The sequence below is a fragment of the Pinus tabuliformis genome, chromosome 7 (assembly GCF_031772625.1).
Source record: "Pinus tabuliformis cultivar Carrire ecotype Pingquan chromosome 7, CPIR1, whole genome shotgun sequence".
NCBI classification, from domain to species: domain Eukaryota; kingdom Viridiplantae; phylum Streptophyta; class Pinopsida; order Pinales; family Pinaceae; genus Pinus; species Pinus tabuliformis.
In genome coordinates, this window is record NC_142293.1 from 1,070,157,347 (window position 1) to 1,070,169,697 (window position 12,351).

General features: G+C 38.1%; 1 pseudogene; it reads right to left on the bottom strand.

The window, feature by feature from the left end:
• Nucleotides 1-1,846: 1,846 nt before the first annotated feature.
• The window catches only part of LOC149251311 (cyclin-U4-1 pseudogene), a 47,641-nt pseudogene continuing 37,136 nt past the window's right edge, over nucleotides 1,847-12,351 (bottom strand).

Genomic DNA, 12,351 nt, shown 5'->3' on the forward strand with positions numbered 1-12,351 from the left:
TGGAAGCTATAGAGTACATCACCATGTTCCCATGCTTCAGGGACTTACGTTCCTCAGCCCTAATGGTTTGTTGTTAGTATGATATGTTTGGCCAAGCCAGATTGCTCATAGTTTGGCTAAATTTGAACTAAGCTGGAGGCTGGCTTGATATCTGCACCTTGCATTGAATGCTGATATATTGTTATAATTGTCTACAATGAACAAAATCTTTTTGGATAATGAAAAGCCCTTGGTCAATGTTAAGAGTTCAACTCATCATATGCCAAGATGAAATATTTATAAAATATGTTGTATCAAACCATGTTCAATATCAACTATCCAAAATATTGGTAGTGATCCACATACCCAATGATATGTGCAGCCTCATGCCTAACATATGGGTGAAGGAGGTGCAAACAAAAGAATACTTTCATCCTTAGGCTGAGTGGTAGGAACAATAGCAAATTCTCTAGGTAATCAATTACTATAACATCATCTTTTTTTTTCTCCTCAGCCATAATCAATCAACAATTGTGACCCATGGAGAGAACATGATTATAGGGAATAAAGTCACCACTGCCAATCTGAACAGATATAAGAATGCATGTAAATATGAATATGAAAGGGAGAGGAAGATTGTGAGGAGATGGTTTATAACATTTGCAAACAAAACTGACTACCATAAAAAGGATACAAATGCATCAAATCCTGAGCAAATTAGTTATTTAACAGTGTTTTTGTATTGTGCATCAAAAAATTAAGCTCAATAAGTATGACATGGTCTTTGCATCTCAACCACACAATTCAAACAGAGTCAAAATCTCCAAAAGTAGTCTCCAATGCATGAACATATCCTGAAATTAACAAGTCACTTGAATCATTAAAGGTCTTACTTTGAATAAGATATAGACAATGTTGTTGCATGTGGAAGTCATGCACAACATGCCTTCCTTGAAACAAACGAGATGGTGAAATGGATTTCTTCCATATATGGTTTTATTTTCAAATAGTGAGGAAATGAAGTTATATGATAACCTGTATCATTTTAGTGCCCAAAATCCTATGTTACCAGAAACAAAACAGACATTGGCATTCTTGCAGTTATAAGGTGTAGAAACAGAATAGGACAAACAACTTTGTTTTCTAAGGTGGTTTCCATTTCAAAGGCCATGAAACCATTTCTCGAGGAATGGACCTTTTTAGTATGACACATGACTTCAATTTTGGTAAATGGTGACATCATACAACAATTAAGAATATGTATAAATTAGAAGCATGAACGAAGCCAAATCAAGTTGTTTGATAATGAATTAGATGTTGGGTAAATGAACAATGTTTGACTAGGATTATCTGGGATTTTGGATATTTTTGCTGCATAAAAGCAATGTTGGTTGGTTGAGATGGGCTTATATAGCTGAGGAGCTGCGCCGATGTCTAGACCTCCTTGTAGCCTGTATGCTTCTTCCATCCAAACTCTGACCAGAAACAACTGTCTTTCCTTGAGAGTCACACACTCCTAGAAGAAGAGCCTATAACAACAAGCAAACAAGATTACAAGGAAAACTAGGAGGAAAGTCAACAAGGTGTTGACCCTTGAACACATGCTATTTGCTACCTATAGCAACAGGAAAATCAGATTACAAGGAAAACTAGGGGATAAGTCACCAAGGTGTTGACCCTTGGACACACACAGGCTATTTGCAACCTCTAGCCAAAGCAGATTACAAAGGAAATATAGTTGTCAACTCAACAAGTCATTGAGTTCCTTGGAGCACAAAGGCAATCTAGGGGTAAATTAACCAACGATCCTTATTCTCTGATAATAAGCATCCATCTATTGGATTTCTCCTATAACTCTAGCCTTTCACACATAATATCTCCATAGATTGAACTTGTGACTGATCTTGGTAAATTCCAAGTGCCTTGACATTCACGTTATATGCCAGCTTACAAGACATTCTCTAGTCATGTTTTATGATATCCAAAGCCCTGGTGCAGATTACTATCAAATTTCTTGAAAACACATAATTTTTTGGGCACCAACATTTGCTATGATGGCAAGAAGAGTTCACATTGAGCCCATTTGCTGATACTTGAATTCATACTTCTGCATAACTACACCAAACTGCCATCTGCTGTTGTGTTTTCTGACTCTTATCCTGCACGGAATTCTCTCCCAGACCACACCAATATTGCAATATTGGCTTCTATATCTATAACCCACCACAGAGCATCATCTCCCTTTGGAGGAGAGAGCAGTGGTCCTTAAATGTGCCTACTGTGATGTGTAGGTGAAACTTCAAGGCAAACAAAAACTCCAGTTCTAGCCTGTTCATTTCCAGAGGCGTAACACCACCCACTTTGGCATAGTAGGCATTATTGTAGTATGAATCGTCCATAAATTTGGTAGCAACCATGGCACTGGTGATGAGCAAACGATGTACAATGAGCGATGTGATAGGAAGACTGAGGCACTGTTGATGAATAAATCTATCGATATAAGCATACGCAACGACAAAGAAGGAAGGGATACAATTGGCGCACTTGAAGAACCTTTCTAGGTACTTCTCTACTCCTATTGAGGGAGCGCTGAGTCCATGAAAAACTGTGAATTTCTTAGGAATTACAATGCTCTGTAATGAAGTTGATGCCTGTTCATTCCTTGCTATCACTCTTTCTAGAAGAGATGATTGATCTGAATTTGAGACTACTTGAAATGCTTAGCAAGGTATTTAATTCAGTAAATATACATGTTAACATGATGTACTTGTCTTGCAGATAAAAACAAATGAAAATTTCAGTTGTTCATGACCCATTTAAGTATAGTAGAATTATTTCATTTTTCTGTTTAACACACTAAAACAGATTTGTTCTACAAAATAAATCAACTGCAAATGCAAAAGAAGTTTATGAAGCATTTCACCCCTCCTGGGCTACATCTTTTGGTTCCAAGACTCCCAAATGGGCATGTCCTTGATTTGATTAAAAGCTCAAAATGATTGTACAGATGAATACAAGCCTTAATAGGTGAAATGTACTATAAAAATGGATTCAGAATGCTCAAATCAGTCAATAATTACTACTGGTTCTCATCCAATGGGTACCTGCAACCCTATACAACTCCCACAATACTGGGCCCTAGTGGCTCCTAGAACTTCCACAGAGAAACAACACCTGCAAACGACCTCTGATTTCTCTCTAACCTATGCCAATGGCTTCAGAATAATCTGATTAGTCAAAATCAAGAAAAAAATCATCCAAAAAGGACTTCCCTAGCTGAAGTTATGGCTCATTGAAGTTTTTCCCTAGTTAGGCCTAGAATCACTCCAGCTAACTCTAGTGGAAGTTTAGTTAGCATCGCCAATTATGGCGGGACCGCCCAAATTTAGAAGTACACCAAAGCCTCCGCCAATCTGACCTGCAACAGTTTGGTTGAACTGCATTTATAATAAATAACATGTGAACGCAATTCATGAACTAGCAGTCCTTTTCGGAGTTTCAGCCCGAACCTTTGGTAAATGGTTAGCGTAACAGTTTATTGGCCTGTGGTATATGGTAATGTGACCACATAATATGGGATAGCAGTGACCATTAAGCACTAGTGGATAAGGGTAGGGCCAAGGTTTTGGGCGGTGGTCGCATGATATGGCGGCTGGCCCCCTTTGGGCCTCGCACCATTAAATTTTAAACCTTAAATAAAGTTACCTCCACACCGTATACAAGAACTGCTACACACCATTGGTTAAGGTGTACAATTGGCTCCGTGCAGGTCGCGGGTTCAAATCGCCGGATTTCCAACCAAAATTTTAACATAAGCCCATACCATCTGCTGATGTCATCCAGGCCACGTGGCGACCTCCAAGCCTACCACGTGGCAGCGTCTAATTGGCCTGCCTAAGAGGAATATTCCAGGGAATATTTTGTGGAATATTTTTTTTTTATTTTTTTGAAAAAAATTCAAAATTCAATGTTATTGGTCATTTCTTCTTTTTGGCATAACTTCCTCATAAAGAGATAGTTTTTCAAACTGTTCACAGTGCCAGAATCAGGAGGACGAAATCTATCCAGTCATTCAGGTTTGAACTAGTTCTGATCACTTTAAAAATTGAGCATTTTCAACACTTTGTCTTGAGCTCCTGATCAATGATAGAATTGAAATGATGGGAGGGGCTTGGCCCGATCCACTAGGCTCAATAATCCAATAATTATTTTGCAGAGACAGATCTAAGAAAGAAAAATAGAACTGAGAAAAGATGAAGCCTTGTCTCCTAGAAACTAGCCATCAATGAATCCTGGGCACCAATGTGGAGGTGCCCATCTGAAAATTGAGCTGCAACTTGGGAAGTTTCAATTGGATTTGAGCTTGCTAAATCCAAATTTCTTTGAGATCCAAAGATCTTTGGACCCAAATAGTACGCGAGTGAACTACAATGCCCAAAAATTCCCATCACAGTCACATTTTCACCCTAAACTTCAACTCAAAATCAAAATCTTTGAGATCCAGACCAACAGATCCAAATTCACAAAAGCTAAAACACCAAAATGTTGAAAGGAACACAGAAGCCCAAATATGGCAACTTGGGCAGAAGGGATCCTCAATGCAGATGAGAGGCAAAGAATGGGTGATTTGCAGGTGGGGAGGCATGGATTGGCTGGAGGTTGGCGAGCTGAAACAAGAGCAGGAGAAGAACGTGAGAAAAAAAACAAGTGTGGCCTCTATGGTAGTTAATCCACCAAATTCACCCAGAACTTACACCTGGCCTGGGCTAGTCCATTAAGATATGCCACCGAATTAAAACAGACTTGAAATCTGTTGGTAGAGTAGACTCAACACACATCATAAGGAACCTGATGATCTAGATTGATGTCTCAAGGCCGCTGCTATTCAAATGAAATCTCAGGCTCCGGGCAGCTACAAAATTGGTTTCTATTGCTTTTCATGGCAATAAGGAGGGTATTATTTTTTTTTCAATTTAAAAAAACAATTTGTTATATGAATATATTTTAGGATTATAAGTCCTTACAAGCTACCTATAATGGAATTTGGGGTTTATTGGGCTTTGGGTCCAAATTTTGAACCAAAGCATTGATACCATGTGTAAGAGCCCAATCCTAGGGTCTTCTAACAAATCTATTTCTCTCGAATTTTAATGCAACCAGAGGCAATAATTTACTTTCTTACAAGACTTTTAAACAATGAAATTTTACCATTTACATCCTAATCCTTATAACTTATAGTGAACATTCCATTTTAATAAATTTACATGAACAATCTATAGAGGAATACCTGTACCGGTGGTTGGTGAAGATGCCCGTGAGCTGTTGTTCCTACTGAATGCTCCTCTTGACTTACCCAACTGGATTTACCTCCTAGCCAACTCAGAAATAATCTATAGCCCAGAAAACCTCCGCAGGTTCCCTGGCCCTCCAAGCCCAAGTCCAACCAGATGTAGTGTGTGTGTCCAAGATGAACAATATTTCCCTCCTCTCAACAACCCAAGAAACCTCCATAGGTTCCTAAGGTTTCCAAAATCACAACAAATCCTAAAATCACAACCAACCCCCAAAATCATAAGCAAGGCCCAACCTCCCCTTTTCTCCCTTCCCCCTTTCCTTTTTATACCCTCCCTTTCTTCTCCATGTCAACCACCTCTCATTGATGTCATTAACTTCTCATCCATCCTTACAATTGACTTCTCTTCTCCCAAGTAAAGCTAGGAGTACATTTGGAAATGTGACATGAATATAATATTTGGAAATTAATGGGAGAGGACCATGTCTTCTCCCAAGTAAATCTGAAAGTACATTTGGGAATGTGAGATGAATATATATATATATATATATATATATATATATATATATATATATATAATATGGAGAGGGATATGTCTTCTCCCAAGTAAGTGTGAGGGTACATTGGAGAATGTGAGATGAATATATATATTAATAATGAGTTGGAGAGGACCATGTCTTCTCCCTAGTAAATGTGAGGGTACATTGGGGAATGTGAGATAAATATATATATTATTTTAAATAATGGAAGGAGACCATATCCTTCCTAAGATTCAATTTGATAAGGTAAGTTGGGAATTTGAATAATAGAAATCATGAATTTGATATTAGACCAATATTTCCCAATATTTTCAGATAATGTAAACATTAATAAAATTTGCAGGTTAAGATTTAAGTGGGGCATTACACCTAGCATTAGGGTTAATAGTCAAGCGCTTTCCGGAACCTTTCAATATCTAAGGTATAGACTCAACAGAAGGTCACTCAATATGAAGTGGGTTTGTGGCTTCGGGAATAGATTTAGCCTTAGATGTTTCCGTTTCACCATAATCATGTGCTCGGGTAGCAACGTCAATATGAGAGCTCATCATATAAACATTTGAGAATTTCCCCCTTCTTGGTTGCTCCCTACAAAGGTACCAACGTTTTAATTCACGCCAACAAGTAATTGTTGCCCTTCGAGAAAAGGATTAGTCAGAACAACTTGGGAGCTAGAGGACCCTTACTGCACTAATAAGCACTGAGCATCTTTTATCTTAGGGCAGAGGTGAGTCAGATGATCTCCATTGCATAACTTGCATGGAAACTTTACCTTTTTGTTGGACTCTTTTCTACCCTCACCGGCACTATTGTCGGGTTTGTTTTCATTGCCTTTCCCTTCTTGGTTCTTCTTCTTACCTTGTCCCTTCATCTTCCTATCATATTGTTGATTTCGTTTGGGGTTAGAGGCCTGGACGACATTTATAGAGGTAGGTTGGGAAGGTGTAGGTGTAGGTGGTGCTGCCTGGTTAGAAGAAGCAGTTTGTAGAGACAAGTGTTGCAATTGATTCAAAAGGTTCACTGTGTTAACATCAATTGATCTGACTATACCATCGGCGTTGGGGCCTGGCTTCAGTTTGGCTAAATCTACCTTATATCTAGGAGCATCAGGTAGAATTTTGTGAAGAGTCCTAGACTAATAATATATCAATTCTAATTGCTGGGCTTGAAAAATAGTCTGCTCTTCCGAATAAACACTGGAAAGAGACATGTCTCTTGAGATCACAGGTTTTAATGATTTGAGAAACCATTAGAGAAGGAATTCTGGTGGGATTTCAGCTTTGATAAGCCTTTTCTCCTTCTCCATTCCTGGATGTGATCCGAAATGTGAGTTGCAGTGTCTTGTTGAAAGTTAGCCAGAAGTTCAGTTCCAGCTTCATATCGGATAGACAACTAAAAATGTTTCAAAAAGATATTAGAAAAATCACAGAAAGAAGTATAGGTGCCCCCTGGAAACTTTATATACCATTTGGCCGCATTTCCGGTTAGGGTGCGTTGAAATAACCTCAACCTGATCGAATCATCTATCAGGGAGTTGGATGAGCACCATAAGTGAAATGTGGTCGCATGGTCTCCCGGATCTTCACCACTTTTCCCCTCGAATTTTGGGATATTTGAGGGAAGCTTAGTTGGGACCGGAGGCCAAGCCGGATTGTACCGAATCGAATCGTTCATCAATTTATTTAAGTCTAGCAAGTTAAGTGTGGCCAGAAAAGGAAGTCGTGGGGGACCTTGGGAATTCCATCCAGAGTGGGTGGGGTTCCCAAAGGTCTGAAAAGAATGACCTGGATTTTGAAAAACACCATGTTGCCAAAATAATTCGTAGAGCCTACTAAACCGAAAGGCAGTCCTTGTGGTCCAGCAAAATTCATAGTTTGACCGACTCCTACCGAAAATCCTTCGTAACTAGTGAAGTTACCCCCTAACGAAGTATTGAAAGGAGCTGACAGGCCCTGATAAGGATTCCATGTGTTAGAAAACGGTGGAAAATTCTGAAACAAATTAACCGAAGAATACAACACATTCCCTTGTTGGATGAAAAATTGATTCCCAACTCCTATCCCACTAACTGCAAGGTTTTCCCAACTCTGGAAGGGGTTACTACCTTGACTTTTAAAAGGAAAAGGCATTGACCCTACTATTTGATTGGAATGTGGTATATGACCACTTCCAAATGGGAACCCTGAAAAGAAGTTGATTCACTCATCATGGATGTAGAGGCGGTCGATGGTATGTTCAAAGGAATTGAAGGAATCCCGTGAGATGGCATTCCATAAGGGAAAAATCCAAAATTGGATGCAGTAGCCTGAGAGCTTCCACTCATTGACGGAATGGAAGCAGACCCAAATATAGCCATGCTGGGAGTAACAGAAGGGATGGAAATAGTTTCTCCCCCTTGTACAAATATGGGAGTCTGCATGCTCGCAACACTCGTCATAGATGCCATGCTTCCAGCAGTGGTCATCGAAGAAATAGATGTCTGTAAACTTGGACTCGAAGGGCTATGAGTCGGAGTTCCAACGTACAATAGAACCTCTGGATGGTCAGTAGGAAGAGGAGAATTCAGAGCGCAACTGACTCTGAAAGCTCTTCAACTTCGATATTATCTTCCGACTGAAAGAGTACTCAAGAAAGAACTGGTGTGTTCCTCTCTAACTCTCTAATAATGCCAGGTCTATCTGAATCAATTACCCCAAGCGGAGGATCAATCTCCGATTCGCCTGCTACCGCTGGTTGAAAACCACTAGCAGAATCGCTCCTACACCTTCTAGGAGAAGGCTCAAGACTCGTAGGTGATAGCCCATGAAGTCTCCTAGACCATCGAGATGGTCGGTCAGCCACTTTGAATTATTTAAAATATTTACTTAAAGACTCAAAAAATTATAGAGCTAGGCCGACTAGGATCAAAGAACACTCACTACAAGTCCCTAAAGATATTAGCAATCAAACAACTCTAGAGTATTTCTGGTCCGAGTGATTAGGACCAAACACCAAAATACAAGAAAGTTAATAACAAGGGCCTTCCGAAGATAGACTGGGGTAATTACGCCCCATGCCTACTATCGAAGGTATCAGAGGTAGTTATGCTGACCTCCAGACAACAACCTTTGCCGGTGCAAGTCCCGAAACTTCGAAAGGGTTCCCTCTAGGAGTACTACTGAACATGATACAACATCAACCTCACGTGCCACAGTATTCCCGTCCATAGCCACCTGCGTGGTCCCTAGGATAGGAAGCTATGGTCACCAACTCATATTAGAAGCCAGGTGGAACAGTTTTCAGGTAGGATCTCACAAGTAAGAGAGGGGGTATCTCTCATCCTTATCTTCACTCACCCTCGTGCTTTACTCCCAGTTATGGAGCTTTCACGGTCTCCCTAACATTATTGGATTTCTCTCATTAATCAAACTTCTATGTTTTGTAATTTGGAGCGACCTTGGAGAGTTAACTCTCCTCTCGCCTAATCCAAGGCCATAATAAACCTAAACTTGTTGGTGTATTCTGATGAAAATGCAAAAGTTCTAGTTTATTTTAATTAAGCGCTTGATTTTAATGGTTGTTATTTAAGTTAAGGGTATAGATGGAAGTGAAACCAATGGTGTTTGTATGACACAAAAGAAATCAATGAGAAACTAAATACATGAATGCAATCATTTTTTCTTCTATGAAAAGAGTTCTCTACGTGGGTTCTACAAAACTTCTATAAAGAAAAATACTTTTTTTTCTTGAAACACACTTCACACACCCAAAAACTAAAAGGTTACGAATGCTTTAACAATGCAAACTACCCTAATGCAAGATATAATGGAGATGCAAGATCCTAAATCACTCTAACAAGCGAAAGCAATTGTTTATAACTATCAATGAGCCAACTTAAGTATTGAAGAGGATACAAATTTTGAACACAAAATTCTCTCCAAACAAGAAGGACAACTTGTAAAAGATCGAAATTCTCTTTCAAAAACCAAAAGAAACCAAAATAAAACTTAGCAAAAGAAAACAAAAACAATGTTTTTTGAGATCTTTTTCTTTTTCAAGAAACAACCAAAACAACTTTTTGAAATCACCCAAAATGCTACTAAAACTCAAAGATCAAAAAGAGAGCACAAGGAGTCTTTGCAAGTTACAAACTCGGAAATGAATGAAAACTTGAGCAAAAAGGCTTCAACTTGTATTAAACGACCCAAACAACAGCAAAGAACTTGACAAACTGACCAAGAAGCTAGGAAATAATTACTTTCAAATTCGTCAAAAAGACTTTCAAAAAGCAAGAAAAAGCTATAAGGCCACAAAACGAAGGAAAGCAAAGCATGTAGATCCAAAAACCGAGCTTGACATTGAAACTAAAAACAATCTCATATTCTGGAGGACCAAAACAATCAAGCACTTATGAACAAAGTCTTGTGTACCAAAACACCAATTACAAACTCGCTCAAAAATCAAACCTAGGCCAAATCTTTTCAATGAGGAAGAGACTTCAAAATAGTAAGCTTGCAAAATAATTAAATTCTTCAGATAGAAATTAACCACACAAAGACTAAAAAGATTAGTTAACAAATCTATCTGGGAAGAAAGATTTGAAAGAACAATGAAAAAATTGGTATATGCGACTATGTTTAAACACAAAGGCTTGTACACACGCTTCTGATATAGGAAACTCGCATATACGCGAGTTCACTTCACAGAAACAAGCATGTGTATGCTACTGTAAACATAATAAAAGGAATATACAAAGCTTTGCAAGAAAAATAAAAAACAAAGCCAGATAAAAATGATCAGACTTAAGGTCTGGGACTCTAGTAGACCAAATAAGACTGTAATAGTAGGTAAACCAAAGACTGTGCCCTGATTGACACTGAATAATCCAAACTACGAAAAATGAGATTGTTATCCCCAGTGGAGTCACCAATTCTGTTTCAGGAATAAGTACCCTAGGGCTTTGGTTTAGAACCCCAATAGAGCAGAAGAAAACTACAACAAGAAACACTCATACAACTCAGGGAAAATGCATATATAATCAAACTACGTAAGAGCAACCTTACCCGGATTTCCTTCGTTTGAGTATGTCCCGTAGGGTTCAGACCCTTTGCAACTCCCAATGTTCTTCAAACCTGAAAATCATTCAATTTGAATATACATAGCAGTATGGAATAAAAGCATATTCATGAAATTTGACTTTATATCATATAAACAAATGATTGATCATACATCAAAACAACATTCGTATATGAATTACAACACAATATGATGCATACACAAAGTTAATTTCGGAAATAAGACAGCATTTCTTTTATTGCAGTAAGCTATAAATAACATGGAGATAATTTATTCGAGTCTTCTTCTTCCAGCTCCAAGTGGAACTGTCCTCTGGATTCATCCTATCCCAGCCTTCAACAATCTTCTTCCATAACCAACACCATGATATCTCAAGCAAGAGGGAGAATATCTATAATCAAGGAAACAAGGGTTTCCTAAAGCTTGGGGAAGTGCATGAGGCACAGGCATTCATTAGAATCAGTCAGGAATAATCTCAGTATAATAACTCTATCCCCTCTCTTCCCTTAGGCCTTCCCATAGAAGTCTATTTATACTTCTCCCAATTAGTTTTTTAGTTGGGAAACAATTGGGAAATAGTTTGGCCACAGGAAATAGGAGGTAATGAACAGGTAAAACCCGTGAACTCTGCCCATAATTAAGGAAATTTAATTTTTTAAGTGGTTTAACACATATACACAGGTTGGGTATTGACTGACCCGCATGTACATGATTTTATCTCAGGGAAAAGTAGTGTACAGGGAATAAAACATTGTTTTTTATATATTTGGACCAAGTCTAGAAGGAGGGGTTGCCCTTGGCCATAAACCAAGCATCACAAATACCAAGGGTGGTAAATGGTGCTATAACACTCTTTTCCCTCCTTGTAGTGTATATCACGATGCAAATTCTGCTAAGAATACATGTTCAATGTTTTCTAGTCATTGCACATAGCGATCGATAATTGATAAACATGCCATGTTTTATGAATCATCAGATTCACGCTCCAAATATTTTGGTTTCTTTAGTAAAAACATTCAATCATCTATTGATTAAGTATTAATAAATATACATTTTCTTGAACTAATATTCAATGATAGTGACAACACTATATATATAACTTGTTGTGCAGACATTTGTTGTAAGTTTAATAAATCTTTTCCAATTCTTGCAATCGTTTCTCTTATATCACCATCATTGTTTTGACATTCCCTTCGTACACGTTTAAACATTCATGTCATGTTTTTATCTATCTTTTTCATATATGAACTACAATAAAATGTTGTAGCATATGAGTAAACTACAAATTGAGCATCATTGTTTTCACCCTAGATTAATGGAATATGTCTAGCAAAGATATTAGTCCATATATTGGTTGGTTCTCTCTTCAATAGAATTGTTCTTCATTTTAGAGTACATTGAATTGCATGGACATAATCCAATTCATGCATACCTAAATTTTCAAGAAAACTATCAGATGTATATGTCTCATCATGTTCCATATTC